Raw genomic sequence first — 22175 nt, forward strand, 5'->3', positions numbered from 1 at the left:
CTTCATCCCGACTCCTCATGGTTCGACTGCGGAGAAGCCAAGGCCCCGGAATCCCAGCCACATCACTTGTAACATTTGCTGGTCTAAAAAAGGGGATGACCAACCTGCATGACGAAAACGATGAACCGTGAGTCCTTCATCCTGTTTGAGCTTCCGCGCCCACTGGCGTGGTAACAAGCGGTACAAGCTTTTAAACCAACAGCTATCACACGTGTCGATGTCGCTGACGCTGATCAGCGCTCGTCGATGTCGTAGTAGGGGATGACGCTGTTGGGGCAGCCGGGCGCTTCGCTCTCAGACGCACGTGAAAATGCAGTGTAGATGCAGTCAAAAACCGGGCTCCTTGAAGTAAAACAGCAGCAGAGCATTGCCACTGAAGAAGGCGTTCCAAGATCCGGGTAACCGCTTGATAGGAAGCCGAGCATCTGCATGACAAAAACGATGAACCGTGAATCCATCATCCTGTTTGAGCTTCCGTGCCCACTCTAAGTTGTTGACCAAGTTGTGAAAAGATACAAAGGAAGATCTTATGACTTGGGTAGACAGTTGTCGAATGTCCTTCAAAAAGCGGGAGTTCGTCAGAATGGAGTTCAGCTTGTTGAAAACACATCAATCTGGTAAAATATATATATATATATATATATATATATATATATATATATATATATATATATATATATATATATATTATGTTTTATAAAAGTCTTCCAGGATCAAGAAATATGTATAAGATGAGGTAGGGGCGCACAAACGAAAACAAAGGTTTACTTCCGACGTTTCGGCCGGGGCCCGGCCTTCGTCAAGGAATGCGCAGAGCAGCCTATGCTTTCCGCTTAAATACATGCGCAATCGAAGGACATGTGACAAGTAGTAACACTGTAATTACAATAGAATAAAATGTGCGTAAAACCACAAATAATACATTGTCAAAGAGGTTATATCATTTCATAATGGCGCTCATGCAGTGCATTTTCGGCGTGGCATGCAGATACATAACAATTCGACACACAATGTCCGCACAAGGTAATGATTAATGCGTATTGCATCTTTTAAGATATTACCAGGAATCAGATATGTAATCATCACGCAAAATAAATGTAAAATCCAACACACGAGGAGCAGAGAAAGATATTTTATATGCTGACATGTAGAAAGTTCAAGTTTACTGGAGCACTCTTTTGTATTAAAAGCAAATACATGTAAAAACGTAAACATAGCATGTCATGCACCTTCACCTCAATACTAATCACGCGTCTTGGGAAAAAAAGATATTTTCCCTAGGTTTTCATTGAGACCAGAAGTAACTGCATTGAATTTGTAGATTAAAAAGGATTCTCGGACCTCTCTTTCATGATGAGATATAAATCCAGATTCCAGTATTGTGGCTGTAATGTTGTCAAAAGAATGGCCCGAAATCGCGACATGTTTGGAAAGCGGAAGGTTAGGCAAGCTTTTAGCATGTGATCTGTGGTTGTTGAATCGTAACCGGAACGGCAGTTCCGTCTGTCCAATGTATTGGAGTCCGCACACAGAACACTGGAGCAGATAGATGACATTGCTACTGTCGCAAGTGAAATCACCTTTTATTTTACAGTAAAAGTCTGATGCTGTGCTTTTCACTACTGTAGTGGTGGTCATGTGATCGCACACCTTACAACGTGGCTTTTGGCAAGGGCGGCAGCCAGTTGAAAGAGGGTTAGTCATTTTAGATGAAATTAGCAAGTCGTGCAAATTTCGCGACCTTCGGTATGCGACACGAGGTGGTTGTGGGAAGATTTGGGTCAGGCGACTGCTCTGCATAAGAATATTGTGATGTTTTCGGAGAATGCCGTTAACATTTGGTGCTGACGCGCAATGGGTTAGCACTTAAGTGGGGTTCGGTGATTGTCGAGTACGTTCATGTGAGCTAAGAAGATCTTTGCGGTCCATTACATCGGCGCGTTTTATTGCGTCGTCAATAATTTGCGTTGGATACCTTTGTCTTGTTAGGGCATCACGCAGTTTCCCGCAGTTGTCAACGAAGTCGGAATCTTTTGAACAAATTTTTTTAAAACGAAGTGCTTGGCTGTATGGTATACTTGTCTTACAGTGCCTTGCATGGCTGCTCTGGAAATGGAGGTATTGATGCCTGTCAGTCGGTTTCCTATAAAGTTTAGTCACAAGTTTAGTGCCAGACAAGGACACTGTTACGTCCAAAAAATTTATCGACGATGCCGAATATGATTCTGTAAAAGAAATGGATTGGTGCACGCTGTTGAATCCTGCTATAAAGGACATAAGTTCTGATTCACCGTGGTGCCAGATGAAAAAAAATATAATCTATGTAGCGCTTGTAATAAAAGGGTTTTAAGCTACATCTACCAATGAATTTGTCCTCAAGTAGTCCCATGAAAATGTTGGCGTAATTTGGGCATATCTTGGTTCCCATCGAGGTACCGCTCACCCGTACAAAATGATCCCCATTGAATTCGAAATTATTAAACTGTAGAATGAGCTTGAGCAGGACTGCCAGAGTGGAGGAGTCGACCCGGTTTTGTAAACGATAAATCGTCGTATGCGTCGAGCACCGCACGGATACCATCTACATGGGGAATATTAGTGTACAAAGAAGCTACATCCATCGTGACCAGTAGGGAGTCATGAGGAACGTCAAGGCCGATAATATCTGTTAAGAAGTGGTTGGTGTCTTTTAGGTATGACGAAAATGTGGGCGGAATGATGTTGATTATGCTGACGACATAGCGGGACAAAGGCTCAGTAACCGTTCCAATGCCTGACACTATTGGACGGCCGGGGTTTCCAGGCTTGTGAATCTTGGGTAAGAGATAAAATCTCCCTGCGATTGGGCTGAGGGGTAATAACTAGTGGCTTGCCTTTTCGAATAGTTTTCCGTCTTTGACAAGTTCAGCTATGCTGTCTATTACAATTTCTTTATATCTGCAGGTAGCATCAGCGTCCAAACGTTTATAAAACGTGGTATCATTAAGTTGCCTTTCTGCTTCAGCGATATAATCACTTTTATTCATGACTACCACTGCTCCACCTTTATCTGCGGGCTTGATAACAACATCATGCCGGTTCTGCAGTGAATCAATTGCCTTCTTTTCATCTGCAGACAAGTTGTGCTTGAAAGCAGTGCGCTTTTCGTACACCTTTAGAATGTCTTGTTGCACAGCGGATATATATAGGTCGAGGTATTTATCTCGCTGAGTAGGCGGGGTCCATTGATAATGTGACGGCATATGCGTAGAAGAGGGCTGTTCATGAAAAAACCTCCCCTAGTCTCATAGTGCGTGTGAAGTTCTCCAAGTCTTTTACTAGCTGGAACTCGCTATACCCGTGTGTCGCTGGACAAAATTTCAAGCCAAGCGAAAGCACTGCAAATTCTTTTTCAGATGAGGCACAATTTGATATGTGGACGATGTTTGTTTGGGACAGAGCTTTAGCACTGGCGTCCACTTCTGAGGAGAATGCGGAAGGAACGTTATTACGCAGCAGCTTGTTAGATTTCGTAACTTCCATTTGTGAGCCATTTTTGCTTGATAATAATCTAATAACGTGTACTGCAAAAGTGTTAAATCGAAAGTAGCACGCAGTTGTCGTCCCCTTTTCATTAAGTGTTTAACGGATGACTGGTAATGATCAATGACAATTCGCGTGAGTTCTAAGGATGCTTTCTTTAGAGTATCCTTCCACATATTTGCGTTTCGGCTCGACATTTCAGATCTAGTAGGCCTTAAAGCGAGTTTAAGGCCTTTCGGAGCAATCGGCGCTGCGACATATGGACTTAGAGGAAACGCATGAAGTTGATATCGGACGCGCTTGTCAATCAACTTTCTCAACCTAAGAAAACCGGTCGAGGATGTCACCATACCGTTTGAAGCAGTGCCTAGTGCGTGGCCTTAGAGGGCAGCCGGGTGTCTTAGGGGGCTTGCTTCCATTTGTCCCGGTAGGTGGATGGCAGGGCTGTGGACATTTGGCTTGCGCCAAGGAGCCGTCGGGAGATCCAGTGAGCTCCAAGATGTAGACGAAACGTTCGTAGAAAAGCGGAAACACCGCTGCTGTATGTGCCACCAGTGCAACGCCCTCGAAACTTGGGTGGACGCCGTCAGCTGCAAGAATTGGACAGACGGAACTGACGGTTACGATTCAACAACCACAGATCACATGCTAAAAGCTTGCCTAACCTTCCGCTTTCCAAACATGTCGCGATTCCGGGCCATTCTTTTGACAACATTACAGCCACAATACTGGAATCTGGATTTATATCTCATCATGAAAGAGAGGTCCGAGAATCCTTTTTAATCTACAAATTCAATGCAGTTACTTCTGGTCTCAATGAAAACCTAGGGAAAATATCTTTTTTTCCCAAGACGTGTGATTAGTATTGAGGTGAAGGTGCATGACATGCTATGTTTACGTTTTTACATGTATTTGCTTTTAATACAAAAGAGTGCTCCAGTAAACTTGAACTTTCTACATGTCAGCATATAAAATATCTTTCTCTGCTCCTCGTGTGTTGGATTTTACATTTATTTTGCGTGATGATTACATATCTGATTCCTGGTAATATCTTAAAAGATGCAATACGCATTAATCATTACCTTGTGCGGACATTGTGTGTCGAATTGTTATGTATCTGCATGCCACGCCGAAAATGCACTGCATGAGCGCCATTATGAAATGATATAACCTCTTTGACAATGTATTATTTGTGGTTTTACGCACATTTTATTCTATTGTAATTACAGTGTTACTACTTGTCACATGTCCTTCGATTGCGCATGTATTTAAGCGGAAAGCATAGGCTGCTCTGCGCATTCCTTGACGAAGGCCGGGCCCCGGCCGAAACGTCGGAAGTAAACCTTTGTTTTCGTTTGTGCGCCCCTACCTCATCTTATACATATTTCTTGATCCTGGAAGACTTTTATGAAACATAATATATATATATATATATATATATATATATATATATATATATATATATATATATATATATATATATATATATACATCCATACACACGTGACGTGACGTTCTACGTGACGCTGGCGGTAACACAGGACGTTCCACGTCCGCCGCTATGGTTGAGGGTGGCGCTGGTGAACATTCAAGGTTCGTATACAGACAACATTAATACCCAAGAAAGTAGCAAGGGGGACTGCGGCCGATGTAGCTCAGTTTATACATTTCAACCAATGCGTGTATACTCTCGCGGAAGTAGAGCCTTGCAGGGCGGGCGTCAGGGTCACAGTGAAAACCCGCCATTCTGGACCGCCATAGACTGTGCAGGCCTATTAGCATAACCGTATCAAGTGGAATCCCATCATTATTTTCAGTTGGCAGGAATCTAATCCCGTATGAGTCTAATGGTAATTCTTTTTTAAACGTTCGTTGCAGCACATCCCAAAAATAGACGCCCTCCCAACAGTGCAGAAATACATGGTCTATTGTCTCTGTCTGTTTACATATTAAGCAAAGTGAACCCCATGGCAGATAAAAGCCCTTGCTTTCAAAAAACGTTTGTACCGATAATGTTCCTGTATGTAACTTAAAGAAAAACGTCTTTACCCCAGGAGAAACTGGCATTCTTTTGACACGCTTCAGTACGTCTTGACCTAGACGGCCGCTATACAAGGCTCTGTACACAGATTTCAAGAGTCGAACCACTATGCGAGCTGAAGGAATTTTAACTTGACAAAGGCAACTCGTATGAGCCTGCCGGCTTCTGTATTAAGTGCCATGCTGTGGTGACCGTTCTGCTGTGAGCATTCTGTTTGTAGCGCGTTTTTGTTGGTTTTGTTGTGTGGTGGTGATGACCGGCAATAAAGAAAAAAAAAAGCCGATGTAGCTCAGTTGGAAGAGCACCGGACGCGATATTCTGAGGTCGTGGGTTCGGTCCCCACCATCGGCACGTTGTTTTTTTTTCTTCTACTTTGTGTTTAATTACCTTTCCCCTAAGCAGATTACATTACTAATTTCTGTGATTATCCAAGTAAAGATTAAAAAAAATACATAAAACACAATCCCCAATGCTTTTTGTGGCCTCGCCGACTGTTGGCTTCTTTCCTTCAGACATACATACATACATACATACGTACATACATACATACATACATACATACATACATACATACATACATACATACATACATACATACATATATATTTATATATATATATATATATATATATATATATATATATATATATATATATATATATCTGATGAGTTGCAATGTTGGTGTGTATTCCTGTCAATTGTTGATGCTGAACCTGCAGCTGCTGCATCGCTGCTGAAAACAGTTTAAGCATCATATACATAAAAAGACCCCAGGTCTTGTACTACTATTTTACTGTGAACAGAAGTCGAAGAGATGTCGATCAAACATGCTGCACTTTGTCTTCTTTAAAATGTTCAGTAGAGGACAGTATGGAAAATCCCATTGTATTTGTGTTTCATTCTGACATGTATAACCAAGCTGACTCAGTTTTGCAATATCTTGTAGTCTCAGCACTCACATAGTACATTATGTTGTTTCTTCACTTCATTATGGGTTTCTTTCTCGGCTATGTCATATGTGAACTTGCTGTAATGTGCATATGTGTAGAAAGTTTTTTCCGTGAAGTTCGATTTGCATTACCTATTCCTTAAATTTATGATTGGTTGACAAATGCCACAAATGTTGGCCGTGCTCTGCTCATCCATAGCTTGTTTGCGAGGAGCTCATGCAAGCATTTGCTGTATGGTCCATCATGGCTATCATGCTTATCTCATGTGTGGTTCAATAGGATGCACCACATGCTGATGATCAGGTCACCATCACCCTGTCCCAGGGCAGCAACATAGTAAACATCACTTGTGATTGTCTGGGTCTATGGTACTTTTGCTTCACAGTCCTTCGACCTGCTCACAGCTTTCAACTTCTTGAATCCAGTGCAGAATAGTGTTATAACCATGTGTTTGCACTAATTGTTAAAGCAAGAAGCTGCACGCATCTTTAGGAACGTGCCAGGCATCAAAGCAGTGCTATATGTGCGATTTGCTGTTCGTGAAATAGATTAAATTAAAACTCATTACAAAATATAGCTGTCAGCAACTGTAGCGCTTCCCCAATGGTTTGCAACGATGAAACATTTTGTATTTCAATTGTTTTTATTGCATAATGGATGATTTTGATTCTTTTTATGTATAGCAGCACTTGCCAAGGGCACTCTTGGTGAGATTGAAAATAATTTCTCTTAATGATATGCAGAAATTGTCACCTGGTGTTAAAGACTGCACTTAGACTCGTCAACTTGAGTCCAGGCCTTCCTTCCACTTCCTCGCGCTATTGGGCACTGCAGCTGACTGCACGCAGTTAATATGAACTGCAACTTGCCAATTTTCGTAGCGCAGCATTACCTTACCTCTCCTATTCTTACTTGTCCGCATTGTAGGATATGGTCAGTCTGAATGACAACAACGCTATACGGGCAGTACTTGGCGCTGCAGCCGGGGGAGTCCTGCGAAGTCCACTTCCATTACATCCAGCTGGTTGATGATCTGCACCTGCTGTTCCCGGAAAAGCTGGGACAAAAATAAATGTGCATTTGTGAGCCACTTGTAACATTACGCCGAACTCGGTCACTCTTTGCACTACTGCATTCACGTGCGCTGGTTTTTCAGTTTATTTCCCCCTCCCCCCATTTCCGCAAGAAAAAACCCAGCTGTGTATATCATCTTCATCATGATCATGATCATCATCATCATCAGCCTGATTATACCCACTGCAGGGCGAAGGCCTCTCCCATATTTCTCCACTTAACCCGGTTCTGTGCTAGCTGCATCCACTTGACCCCTGCGAACTTCTTAATCTCATCTGCCCACATAACGTTCTGCCGCCCCCTGCTACGCTTTCCTTCCCTTGGAATCCAGTTTGTTACCCTCAGCGACCATCGGTTATCCTCTCTTCGCACTACATGTCCTGCACATGTCCATTTCTTCTTCCTAATTTCCACTAGAATGTCGGTAACTTGAGAATGTCGGTAACTGCGCGCTTTCTATCTCTTAATGTTACCCCTACCATGTTTCGTTCCATAGCCCTCTGGGTTGCCCTCAACTTAAGTAGAACTCTCTTAGTTAGCCTCCACGTTTCAGCCCCATAGATGAGTACAGGTAAGATGCAACTGTTATATACTTTCCTCTTTAGAGATGCCGGTAAGCTGCTAATCATAATCTGCGAGTGCTTGCCAAATGCGCTCCATCCCAATCTTATTCTTCTTGTTATTTCCTTCTCATGGTCCGGATCTGCAGTTACTACCTGTCCGAAGTAGACATATTCGCCTACTACTTCCAGTATTTCGCTACCTAATGTAAACTGCTGTTCCTTCCCGAGGCTGTTGAACATTACTTTAGTCTTCTGCATATTGATTTTCAAGCCTACCTTACTACTTTTCCTGCCGAGGTTATCAATCATTATTTGCAGTCCACCCCTGAGTTGCTTAGCAAGGCAATGTCATCAGCAAATCGCAGATTACTGAGGTATTCTCCATCTACCCTTATCCCTAACTACTCCCATTCCAAGTCTCTGAATACTTCCTCTAAACAAGCTGTGAATAGTACTGGGGAGATTGTGTCTCCTTGCCTAACACCTTTCTTTATGGGAATTTTGTTACTTTCTCTATGCAGAACTATGGTTGCTGTGCAGCCACTATATATATCTTACAGCACTTTCACGTACGGCTCGTCTACCCCTGATTTTGCAATGCCTGCATCACCGCAGAGGTTTCAACTGAGTCAAATGCTTTTTCGTAATCAATGAATGCTATGTATAAGGGATGTTATATTCCGAGCCTTTTTCTATCACCTGATATATGGTATGGATCTGATCGATAGTAGAGTACCGTTTCGGACACCCTGCTTGATCCTTTGCTTGATTGCAGTCTAAGGTTGTCCTGATTCTATTAGCGATTACCTTAGTAAATACCTTATACGTAACAGACAGTAAGCTGATTGGTCTGTAATTTTTAAGGTCCTTAGAGTCCCCATTCTTGTGAATGACGATAATGTTTGCATTCTTCCATGGTTCCGGTACCGTCGATGACACCAGGCACTGCGTATACAGGTTGGCCAATTTTTCTAGCACGATATCTCCCCTGCCCTTCAACAAATCTGTAGTTATCTGATCCTCTCCAGCTGATTTCCCCCTTTTCATAGTTTCTAGTGCTTTCTTGACGTCGTCCTTCGTCACTGGTGGAACGTCTGACTGTTTTTCCCTACCGCCAATCTCATTACGGTCCTGACTACTTTGGCTACTGTGGATATCTGTATAGAACTCCTCGGGTACTCTGACTATCTTGTCCATATTAGTGATGACGTTGCCCGCCTTGTCCCTTATCGCATTCAGATATGTGGCGCAAATAAACACAAACACAGGAGAAGATACACAGCACACGCGCACACTACCAACTATAAGAAGAACCGGAAAACACTTCCTCTTCTACACTCAGGCACGTCTCAACTTCCTCTTCTTCTCATTTTCCTCTTCTTTGCCCAGGGGGAAATGGCACTCACTTCCTCGCAGACCTTAACCTTGTCCAAACATGGCGGTGACCAATCTCTTCTTCCTCTTCTTCTTTTCTTCCTCTTCTTTCCCAAGGGAATATTGACACTTTCTTCCTCTCAGCCCGAAAACATCAACCAGACATGACAGTCCCAAAAAACTATACTGTCTTGTAAATCCACACACCTCTGCTTTGCCCAGCAGCTCCTACCACGCTGGACAGGCAAATATCACCACAAAGCCACAAGTCATTCACTAAAAACACCACCACACATATACAGTAGGACATGTCCATCTACACCCCATAAACTTAAGTAGTCCATATAAAATGAGCAACTTTATCTTGCCAACATCTAAGAAGCCACGAGGCCCATGTAATTGAGGGGAAAAAATTCAGTAAACTCCCATGGCCCCAAACAGTAAGATGAGTCCAAGAATAACAACTTTAGGCCAAGATTAACAGCTAGAGGCCCGATAATAATCTCATTCTTTGCATAACTCAGGAGGATTGCTCAATAAAATTAAATTCTTTTCTACGTAAACTCAACGAAGCTTCACTAATGCATCTCTCATCTTTCTTCTGTATCCAATACGCCTCTAAAATTTCGCGTGCCATCTTATCCCGACTCTTGCCTAATATGTTTAGCCTGCTGAACAACGGCTCACACTTGCACTTTTGGCAGTGCAAGGCTAAATTTGATCCTTTGCCATTTTCTATGGACTTCTCATGTTCCCTCATTCTATCATTAATACATCTTCCTGTTTGCCCAATATACAGATTACCGCACGTCAGAGGAACCTCATAAATCACCCCCACCCGAGATCCAATAAAACTCTTAACATGCTTCTTATCGCATTGCCCTTTGTTTTTTCTTCCTATTATTGCACATAACCCACCCAGTTTATTGGGTGCAGAAAACACAACTGGCACCTCAAACCTACTAGCCACCTTTTTCAGGCAGTGTGCAACTCTATGTATATAGGGGATCACTTGTGGTCGTTTATTCCTCAACCTATCTGGCGATCTTTTTTTCCCTTTCATTTTTTGAAGCAAAGACTCTGCCACCCCACATATAATCATACCCGGGAAACCAGCCGCAACAAGTCTTTGTAATTGATTATTAAAGCTTTCCTCTGCCATATGTATACATGATTTTAACAAGGCCGACTCCAAACAAAGGGAAGCTATCCCTCTTTTTATAGTCTTTGAATGGGCTGATCCATATGGAAGTAGCTCTTTTTTAGCCCTGGGAAAGTATTTCCAACACACTTCCCCATTACAAATTTTCATATTCAAATCAAGAAACTGCAATTTGTTGTCCACCGGTAGCTCATGAGTAAACGTAAGCCCTTTTCCTTGTATCTTAAAAATAGAAAGCACACTTTCCACACTATGACTCACTGCAGCGCCCTTATCCACAATGACTAAGAAATCGTCAACATATCTAAATATTTTAAAACCTGATCCAATAAGGGCTGTATAAATTGCTCTATCAACACAGGATAAAAAGATGTTACATAGAACTGGGGCAACACATGACCCTATACAAATGCCCCTTCTCTGCGCATACAAATCAGACTCAAACGATACAACAGTGGACTTAAGGTAAAACTCAAGTAAGGCGAGAAAACTGTCCACATTGACACCAGCAGAGTTCTGAAAGTCTATAGTCCCATTACTTTCGATGCATTCCCGCACCGATTCAAACAATTCAAAATGTGGCACCGAATAGAACAAATCCTCTACATCAATAGAAAAAAAGTACCCAAGATTGGTTTGATCTTTTAAAAAATTGATCACTTCAAAAGAATTCTTAGTAGCAAAGGGATCATGAACCTATTCGGTGCCACATTTGGAATTGTTTGAATCGGTGCGGGAATGCATCGAAAGTAATGGAACTATAGACTTTCAGAACTCTGCTGGTGTCAATGTGGACAGTTTTCTCGCCCTACTTGAGTTTTACCTTAAGTCCACTGTTGTATCGTTTGGGTCTGATTTGTATGTGCAGAGAAGGGGCTTTTGTATAGGGTCATGTGTTGCCCCAGTTCTATGTAACATCTTTTTATCCTGTGTTGATAGAGCAATTTATACAGCCCTTATTGGATCAGGTTTTAAAATATTTAGATATGTTGACGATTTCTTAGTCATTGTGGATAAGGGCGCTGCAGTGAGTCATAGTGTGGAAAGTGTGCTTTCTATTTTTAAGATACAAGGAAAAGGGTTACGTTTACTCATGAGCTACCGGTGGACAACAAATTGCAGTTTCTTGATTTGAATATGAAAATTTGTAATGGGGAAGTGTGTTGGAAATATTTTCCCAGGGCTAAAAAAGAGCTACTTCCATATGGATCAGCCCATTCAAAGACTATAAAAAGAGGGATGGCTTCCCTTTGTTTGGAGTCGGCCTTGTTAAAATCATGTATACATATGGCAGAGGAAAGCTTTAATAATCAATTACAAAGACTTGATGCGGCTGGTTTCCCGGGTATGATTATATGTGGGGTGGCAGAGTCTTTGCTTCAAAAAATGAAAGGGAAAAAAAGATCGCCAGATAGATTGAGGAATAAACGACCACAAGTGATCCCCTATATACATAGAGTTGCACACTGCCTGAAAAAGGTGGCTAGTAGGTCTGAGGTGCCAGTTGTGTTTTCTGCACCCAATAAACTGGGTGGGTTATGTGCAATAATAGGAAGAAAAAACAAAGGGCAATGCGATAAGAAGCATGTTAAGAGTTTTATTGGATGTCGGGTGGGGGTGATTTATGAGGTTCCTCTGACGTGCGGTAATCTGTATATTAGGCAAACAGGAAGATGTATTAATGATAGAATGAGGGAACATGAGAAGTCCATAGAAAATGGCAAAGGATCAAATTTAGCCTTGCACTGCCAAAAGTGCAAGTGTGAGCCGTTGTTCAGCAGGCTAAACATATTAGGCAAGAGTCGGGATAAGATGGCACGCGAAATTTTAGAGGCATATTGGATACAGAAGAAAGATGAGAGATGCATTAGTGAAGCTTCGTTGAGTTTACGTAGAAAAGAATTTAATTTTATTGAGCAATCCTCCTGAGTTATGCAAAGAATGAGATTATTATCGGGCCTCTAGCTGTTAATCTTGGCCTAAAGTTGTTATTCTTGGACTCATCTTACTGTTTGGGGCCATGGGAGTTTACTGAATTTTTTCCCCTCAATTACATGGGCCTCGTGGCTTCTTAGATGTTGGCAAGATAAAGTTGCTCATTTTATATGGACTACTTAAGTTTATGGGGTGTAGATGGACATGTAATACTGTATATGTGTGGTGGTGTTTTTAGTGAATGACTTGTGGCTTTGTGGTGATATTTGCCTGTCCAGCGTGGTAGGAGCTGCTGGGCAAAGCAGAGGTGTGTGGATTTACAAGACAGTATAGTTTTTTGTGACTGTCATGTCTGGTTGATGTTTTCGGGCTGAGAGGAAGAAAGTGTCAATATTCCCTTGGGAAAGAAGAGGAAGAAAAGAAAAAGAGGAAGAAGAGATTGGTCACCGCCATGTTTGGACAAGGTTAAGGTCTGCGAGGAAGTGAGTGCCATTTCCCCCTGGGCAAAGAAGAGGAAAATGAGAAGAAGAGGAAGTTGAGACGTGCCTGAGTGTAGAAGAGGAAGTGTTTTCCGGTTCTTCTTATAGTTGGTAGTGTGCGCGTGTGCTGTGTATTTTCTCCTGTGTTTGTGTTTATTTGCGCCACATATCTGAATACGATGATGCACCAACTTGCCCCTCAAGCCGTTATTTTGAGATCCCTTATCGCATAGATCTGGTTTTTGCCTATGCCCAATTTCTTCTTTACCGCTTTAAGGCTTCCCCCGTTCTTTACAGCATGCTCAATTTTCTCCATGTTATAGTTCCTTATATCGGCCACCTTGCGCTTATTGATTAGCTTTGATATCTCGGCCAATTCGATCTGGTCTGTTGGATTGGGAGCTTTCATACTCTGGCGTTTCTCAATCAAATCTTTCGTCTCCTTAGACAGCTTACCTGTATCTTCTCTAACTATCCTACCGCCTACTTCTACCGCGCACTCAGTAAAGATATCTCTGAAATTATTGTTCCTTGCCTCTAGGGTAATGTAGCCATCCTCAGTTAGAGCTCAATACCTATTCTGTAGCAAGATCTTGAAATGTTGTTCCCTGCCCCTCACCGCTAATTTGTTGATGGATTTCTTTCTTACTAATCTGTTGCGTTCGTTCTTCAGATTTAGGCTAATTCGGCACCTCACCATCCTGTGGTCACTGCATCGCACTTTCCCGATTACCTCTACATCTTGCATAATGGCGGGGGTTGAACACATTATGAGGTCGATTTCATTTTTAGTCTCTCCGTTAGGAGTTTTCCATGCCCATTTCCGGTTCTTCCGTTTGCTGAAGAAGGTATTCATGATTCGTAAGTTATTGCGCTCTGCAAACTCAACTAGTAACTCCCCCCTGCTATTCCTAGAACCAATGCCACAGTCACCTACTGCCTTGCCTCCTGCCTGCTATTTCCCTACCTTGGCATTGAAGTCGCCCATTAGTACAGTATACTGCGTCCTTACTTTTCGCATTGCCGATTCTACATCTTCATAGAAGCTTTCAACTGCCTGGTCATCATAACTACAAGTAGGTGCATAGGCCTGTACAACCTTTAGTTTATACCGCTTATTAAGCCTAATTACGATGCCTGCAACCCTCGCATTATTAATATACAATTCATCTATATTACCCGTTATATACTTATTGACAAGGAAACCTACTCCTAGTTGTCGCCTCTCTGGTAAACCTCGATAACACAGTACATGCCCATCCTTCAGTACAGTATATGCCTCATTCGGCCTCCTAACCTCACTAAGCCCTATGACATCCAATTTCATGCCCTCTAGTTCCTCTAACAGCACTGCTAAGCTAGCTTCACTAGCTAGGGTTCTAGCATTAAACGTTGCCAGGGTCAGTTTCCAATGGCGGCCTGTCCAGCGGAGCCAGGCATTCTTAGCACCCCCTTCTGCGTCACAGGTCTGACCGCCGCCGTGGTCAGTTGTTCCGCAGCCGCTGGTGGCTGAGGGCCGGGGTTTTATTGAGCTTATCATAGGAGGTTGCGGCCAATTACTGCACCAGGGTGGCCTACTCCTGCTCTGGTGAGGGAGTGCTTTGCCGGAGGTGTTCACCGGCATCAGGTCGCACCCCAAACCTGTTTATGCAATTCCATCGACACGCGGATTTTTTTTTCCATCCAGTGGAGAATTGCGCGGCACCGGGATTGGAACCCGGTCCTCTTGCATGCGAGGCGGATGTTCTATCGCTACGCCACCGCTATAACTCCGGTCAACCAACACTTACACTTCCGATCGGCAGCGCTTAGGGATTAAGAGGCACAACTTGGAGCGACTAAGCGAGTGATAACCTTTCACTCGCGACCCGGGCTAGTTGGTTTTGCATTTTTCAGGAACAGCGCAAAGGACACAGCGCCTTGTGTTTGTGCTTTCTTGTGTTTCTGTGTCCCGTCGTTTGCGCTGTTCCTTAAATACCCCTCTGGCTGAAGGGTAAAACCCCTTGGCACCTTTTTTATTATTTCCGTCTTTTCATTCCTGACAGTGTCGCTCCTTTTTTATTCTTCGTTCTTTTATCAACCGGCCATCTCTGTTTTCACGTGTTTCTTTCCTGGCCGCCTCGGTTAGTGAACTTGGATGCGGCTCCATCCTCGTGGCATTTCAGGGTGCGCTCTGTACAAACCACACGGCGTATAAAAAAAAAGGCTACAGGGCGGGAGTCATGGTGTGATCATAATCGGGCACCGAACACAGTTTGTTTACTTCCTGTTGGCGCGCGCGTTCGCCGTTTTCCCGCTGTCAGCTGACGCCTAACTGCGCCTGACAAACTACACCATTGAGCACAACTACGCAGTCTCCTTCTCCTCATCCCTATTCTTTGTTTTTCTTTAGTATCGATCGTTATCTTTCACGAAGGGGCATCGTATAGAGTCAAACGCAAGAGGAGCCTAAACACGAGGGTTTCAAGGTTCGAGCGAAGTGCACGAGCTAGTTTCCCTCCGGCCCGGAAGACCGCTCTCTGTGATCTCGATTTCTAGTTTTTTGGCTGACATCTCATAACCTCGCTGCGGATCGGATATTATGGACTCCGAGCTCGAAAAGCGACTTCGGTGCCTAGATGGAGTTCGACCCCCATAAGTTAAAGAATCCGGTGCTGAATTCCGACGACGATAGTATACGGCTTATATGGGTGCTCGGTGCGTGGGGTCAACTAGCGCAGCAGTAAAAAAATATCAAAATCCCATCGTAAGCTCGCCACTGGTTTATTTTTACCAGTGTAATTCATAGTGAACATGGCAAATCCTGCTTATGCACGCTACAACGCCGAGCAAGATCGCCTGAATTAAAAAAAAAAGATTCCACACTGACTGTGATAACGCGTCTAAAGCTAATATTAACACAATCTTTTCATTTTACACTTACCGGCAGTGTTGGAAGGAACAGCGTTGGTACCGCTTCTTCACGCAGACGCAGTCTTGTTGGGATCCCCAAATCGCGCACCGCATCCGGGTAAAAATTATATGCTTCGGGAGAGAAATGTCGTCCACAAGTGTAGATAAACCCTTTCTTCACCGAGGCTGGCTATTCAATGAGCTGTAGGCACTGTTTTCGGAGGTTGGCGTCTTGAGGCACTTGATGCAGAATGTTTTTCCTGCCGTCACTAGTAATACCTTCGCAGCCAGGGACTGCCCGTTGTAGCAACTTCCCGCTCATGTCCCGTCAAAACGACAATTCCACGCTTCGACATCTGCTTTCGCGAACTCGTGGGCAGTCCAGCCCAGAACTGTCCTGCACCCGTCGCGCACACGACGTAACACAAAATCGAGGGTGAGGTCAAGTCCAGGAAAGTATAGCGTGGCAACAAATCTTCCGAGATGCGCCGAAGGTCGATGACGATGAAGCAGACGACGAGATGCCCCCGGCGGAGCATCGCCAAGCAAACGCGACAAAACGGAAGTTGCGTCGTGCGGCGCTAAGCAAAAACGTAAAAGCGCAAATGCATAAGTTGTGACGTGTCAGTGGGCGAGGCCCGTGGAGGAGGGCCAGCTTTTGCGCGTGCTAAAACGCTGAAGGGAGGAGGAAAGCTGCGAAGGCGCCGATATTCAAATTTTGATTGCAAATAACTCTTCTAAATACCGCATTTCAAAAATTCTTTCGGGAAGGTTATCTTACATCGACATTCTTTCACATACTAGGCATTGGGAGACTGTATTGCTATAGCTGTCTTGAGCCCCTTTGAAGGCTTTAAAAACTGTGAAAGTCATGCGCTTCCTTTGTAATCCACGCGCTTTTCGACGAGCGGAGCGCACCCACGCCGTAGCAGACGACGCAGTGAGACTCCGCCCCTCTACCGTCAATGTAGTCTGCGCTTGCGCGAGTTTCAGGCTGGTTCACGCTGGCGACTCGCGGAGGTCGCGCGACACAATTCGTCACCGAAGGGGCGATTAGTCACGGAGGGGGCGACCGGAACGAGTCGCCAGCGACCCGTTTGACGTAGTTTGAGGGAGTCGCTCGCTGACCAATTTCTTGCGACGCGACTTGAAGTCGCAGAACTCCTCAGCCAACCCGCGGCACTTCTGCCTTCTTCCTTGGGCGGGAAAACTCAAGTGTGCATGCGCTCATGTGCACGAATTACTGCACCCGCTGTTGTTGGGCACACATGTCAAGGATCACTGCGAGAGTGAAACGTACTAATTCGGGTTTGTACTCGTACTCTTTATCATGTGCTCGACGCTCTGGCATGAAGTGATTTCGTGATCTGCTATTGCGCGAGACCGCAAACAACAGCGCGCAAAACCACCGCCGCTTCCGTCTTCGTTGAACTAGAGCGCTTTTGACTGTCGAAACAGCCCTAAACATGGGCATAAGCATAAGATCTACTTCCTCGCTGATAATTGCACATATCCATACCCGAAATGAGTCCGAATTGATCTACCACTAGCGCTGTAGCAGAGTCCGTAAAGGCGCGAAAGTCGGCTCTTCGTTCAAATCTCGTTCGGTGAAAGGGTTGTCGTGAAGCGAGTCGCATGCCGATGTGAACACTCGTTGTCGACCGGGGCTTGTCGCGCGTCGCCCCCTCCGTGACGAATTGAGCCGCGCGACATCCGCGAGTCGCCAGTCTGATCCAGCCTTAAACACTCGTTGTTGACCGGTGCTTGTCGCGCGTCGCCCCCTCCGTGACGAATCGAGTCGCGCGATATCCGCGAGTCGCCAGTGTGAACCAGCCTTAAACACTCGTTGTCGACCGGTGCTTGTCGCGCGTCGCCCCCTCCGTGACGAATCGAGCCGCGCGACATCCGCGAGTCCCCAGTGTGAACCAGCCTTAAACACTCGTTGTTGACCGGTGCTTGTCGCGCGTCGCCCCCTCCGTGACGAATCGAGCCGCGCGACATCCGCGAGTCGCCAGTGTGATCCAGCCTTAAACACTCGTTGTCGACCGGTGCTTGTCGCGCGTCGCCCCCTCCGTGACGAATCGAGCCGCGCGACATCCGCGAGTCGCCAGTGTGAACCAGCCTTAAACACTCGTTGTCGACCGGTGCTTGTCGCGCGTCGCCCCCTCCGTGACGAATCGAGCCGCGCGACATCCGCGAGTCGCCAGTGTGAACCAAAGCCCCTCAATAATTTGAAAGTAGCGACAGTCTCCCCCCCTCCAGCGTTTTCCTCCTCGAATATCCTGGCCCGCCGGCTACGCGCGCTGCACACGGCACGCTTTTTGGGGCATCGCTCGCTCGCCGTCTGGGCAGTTGGCAGGCACATGCGCGTGTTTTTAAGTTCGTACTTTTTCCACACTCTGTTATTGAATAAAATCACTAGTAAGACATGCGACACGCTTGACTACCACGAGCCACATAAATTAGCGTATCGTACGCGCAATGAAAGTGCCAATTAGGAGCGCTTGCTGCACGAACAAAACCACTTGATGCATACATTCCTTTTGACTTTTCAATACCGTCTGTCTCAACACCGCATAGTATATGAAGCTTAATCATCATCATCATCAGCCTGATTATACCCACTGCAGGGCGAAGGCCTCTCCCATATCTCTCCACTTAACCCGGTTCTGTGCTAGCTGCATCCACTTGACCCCTGCGAACTTCTTAATCTCATCCGCCCACCTAACTTTCTGCCGCCCCCTGCTACGCTTTCCTTCCCTTGGAATCCAGTTTGTTACCCTCTTAATATTTACTTAGCTTAATATTTACAATATATTTGAACATTCCAAAATATTTTCAGCATACCAATTGTTAGCTAAATTTAGATTCATCAACTAATTTTCGCGGAAGTACAGTTTGCGAAGTTGCTCACGAGTGGAGTTTTAGGAGTGGGATGTTTGCTGGGAACAAGATGGGACATTTGCTTTGATGGCCGTCTCAAAATTTTTCATTAAGGTGCAGTCTGAGTTTGGCCCCACGCAGTGCACATGCAACGGCTTAATCGTTTTTGTAGTTGAGAATTTTCGCGGCGGCTTGAAAACGAATATGAACTTTTTTCTATTAAGCATGAAATGCCTTTAGCTCCCGCTGTCGGCGACCTTGAGGTGATGTCGAACCGAAACTGAGAGCCAAAGATGCACGCACCGGTTTCCCGTCATCCGAGGAAAGTGTCCGCACCCCAAAATTTGGCCCTCTCGACCACCGAAATTTGAATTCGACTTCACTGCATTCGCCATACCCAAATTATAGTAATGTATATTGCGCAAAAAGACGAGACAAAGAGGAGAAAGTGGACAACGACGGCGCAGTTGTCCACTTCTCCTCTTTGTCTCGTATTTTTGCGCAATATACATTACTGTCCATCATGGTTCACCAACTCTCCCAATCAGCCGTTCTTCTACAGTCCAAATTATAGGTTAGACATCGATTTTGGTCACATTCCGATGGGGTCAAATTCAGAGGATTCCTGGGGCTGCATTTTGCGGGAGGTCCCGAAATTTGGACATAACCACTGAATTCGCCATATACAAGTTAGGTTAGACACCAATTTTCCCCAGATTCGGACAAGGTCAACTTTTAAGGGTTTAAAAAGAACTTTTTGTTGCGCGGATATATAGTTTTGTGGACACGTTCTGTGAACGAATTCTCCGCACGCTTTCCTGCGACATAAGCCTATTATTGCTTAATAACCTCCTTAATTGCACGCGCTATCGTTGAAAAGCGAGACCTAGGTTCAGAAATTAAAGAGGGTATTGTATGCGAATGTATGCGCATTGTATGCATCAGCTGTCGCTATTATAGCACGTTGAGCGGAACCATGCAGTGGAAGCAATAACATGCATAACGACCCAAAATGATCAGTGAAATAAGGGAGATTGCCAGATTAGTGATTCGCTTGCATGCAGTTTCAGTATACACAGTCGCTTGGAAGAAATGTCCAGTACCTCGCAGAGATGGGCAGTCTTCGTCGGCGTAAAGTTCTTGCGGCCGATATTGTGCAGCCACTTTTTTCTTCTAACGGTGTCTTTCTTGCCGCTCGGAATCACGAAAAGAACAAAGCCTTTTTCACGCCGGCTTGTGCACTGAAATGCGCAGCAACTAGGCATAGTGCTGCACTAAAGGACCGCGAATAACGCGAACTGCAAGCCCGACGAAAAATGAAAACACAAAAAGAGCGAACTTATCGCGCGCTTTTCTTGAAGACCGCCAGCGGAGCCAATCACCGTCCTGTGGGAGAGGTGAGAGAGGAGGATTGGCGAGGGTGCGCGGCGGCATAGTTCACAGAAAGTCGCTACTTTCAAATTATCAATGGACTTTAGAGCTTCCCAGCGTGGTGCGATTGCAGCGTTCGCTTTAGCGATCGCCGCAAAGCGGCGCCACGCGCTCTGAATTACTACGAATCACGGCCGGACTGAATGCAGCGGTTTTCTTAGGCGCGATGGGGGCACCTGCAGCCATAACTTGGAAGAAGGCGCAGCAACCCTGGCCCTGCGCTGCCGCCGTCCGCGATGCATCAAGTTTGAGAGATTTTTCTGCTCGTTACAATTACCCGGCATCAGAGAGCAGATGTGCAGAAAATTTTCATCCTTCATCAATCTACTGAGCTGCTGCACTGGCAAGCCGCGAAATGACAGCACCACCACCGCGCGCCGTATTTCTGCCCAGGTTTGCTAACGTTTTCGTCTCATAAACTGAAGCACTGAAATGCAATATGAATTGCAGTCCTTCGCCGATTAAAAATGGCTTTTTCGCATTGCGTGGAAGTGGGCGTGTGCGTGCGTACGCGCTCGTATATAAGAACCAAATTCTCCAGCAGTAACCGCTACGGCAGGCTGAAGCTGCGCACCACTACGCGGTAAAGGCTCCGATTTAAATGACAAAATAAAGTTTTTACACATGTTTTATTTACAGTAACAAAATTTATCAATACTGCACACCAATGAAACCTGCACTGTATGGCAGCTTGCTTAAAGTGATGCAAATTATAAACATCATTGATACATAACACTCTTAAATCTTCAACATACCTACTAAGCTATTCATTCACGACTTTCACTTGAAAAAAAAGAAATGCGAGTGCTGAAACAGGCTTTTTTTGACACACAAGCAGGAGTATTTCTGGCTCACATAACATTAGCCCTAGAAATGTTTCCTTTAATGCTTGTGAACAAACTTAAGATGACTTGTCATTTTTTGTCAGTTACCGCTTTATCAGCAATTAGGCTGACTCACCTTTTGGCATGGTTGTTGTTCCCCTTCTGGGTATCTGAGCGCAGCTGACCATTCAAGCTGCAACTAGGCCTTTTCAAAAAAATTTACAAGTGTGTTCAAAAGCTTCAACAGCTCCGGCTATGGATTACAATGTGCACTTCTGCCTTTCGCTCTTCAAAAGTTTGAAAACTAAATCACGACAGTTACTGGTCGTGACAAACAGAGTACAGGCGGCCAATGACAGCACTTGCCTTTAAAAATAATAAAGCGCGTCCTTGCTGCGACGCAGGCGTGGAGGAAAGGCATGCCGGTATCGCCATCACACGAGGAGTGGGGGCGCTGAGACAAATTACCCCGCCGGGCGAGTACGGAGGCCGGAACAAAGCGCGCACGCATGCCTAGAGACCGGCCCCTATCCGAATTTCATCTATGAAATAGCCCGTACATTAAAAGAAAAGTGTACATACTACACTCTCTGAAATTTTGTGCTGAAATATCAGTCCGCCATTAAAGTTTGTTCATTGCACATTGATCAGCCTAATAAAGGCGGTCGTGGATCAGTCGCAATTTTCCTTACTGTCCACAAACCACTTCTGATGAGCTATGATGGCGGAGAAAAGATGACGATCTAGTGCAGACCTTGGGCTCAAGTCGCCCCAGCAGATAATTTAGTGTCTGGTTACTTGTTCACGTGTTCATACCTCACGAAGAGGGTTAGTGTTTCTGCTTGTGCGACAGGTGCCCGAAGTTTGCCAAACTTTTAATGCTAATGGAATGAATTTTTTCTTGTAGATTAGATATATTGTATGACCCGATAGTTCTAGTTTATACACACTGCAGTTTTACACTTAACACTTTCGGAAGCATATGCTGGGTGCATCCGGTCGTTTTACTATTTATCTCTAAAGTGAATTATGTGTGCCACTGCGG

The 22175-nt window shown here is 44.8% G+C and overlaps 1 protein-coding gene and 1 pseudogene across 2 annotated transcripts in view; one reads left to right on the forward strand and one right to left on the reverse strand.

Annotated features, from left to right (window-relative positions):
• LOC146171568 (solute carrier family 22 member 6-A-like) overlaps positions 1 to 22175 on the forward strand; it is a 296829-nt gene that overhangs the window by 137250 nt on the left and 137404 nt on the right. The window lies entirely within an intron of this gene.
• LOC146171569 (uncharacterized) lies at positions 1243 to 21276 on the reverse strand (annotated as a pseudogene).

The sequence above is a fragment of the Amblyomma maculatum genome, unplaced genomic scaffold, assembly GCF_055883805.1.
Source record: "Amblyomma maculatum isolate TAMU_Amacu unplaced genomic scaffold, ASM5588380v1 scaffold_19, whole genome shotgun sequence".
Classification (NCBI taxonomy): domain Eukaryota; kingdom Metazoa; phylum Arthropoda; class Arachnida; order Ixodida; family Ixodidae; genus Amblyomma; species Amblyomma maculatum.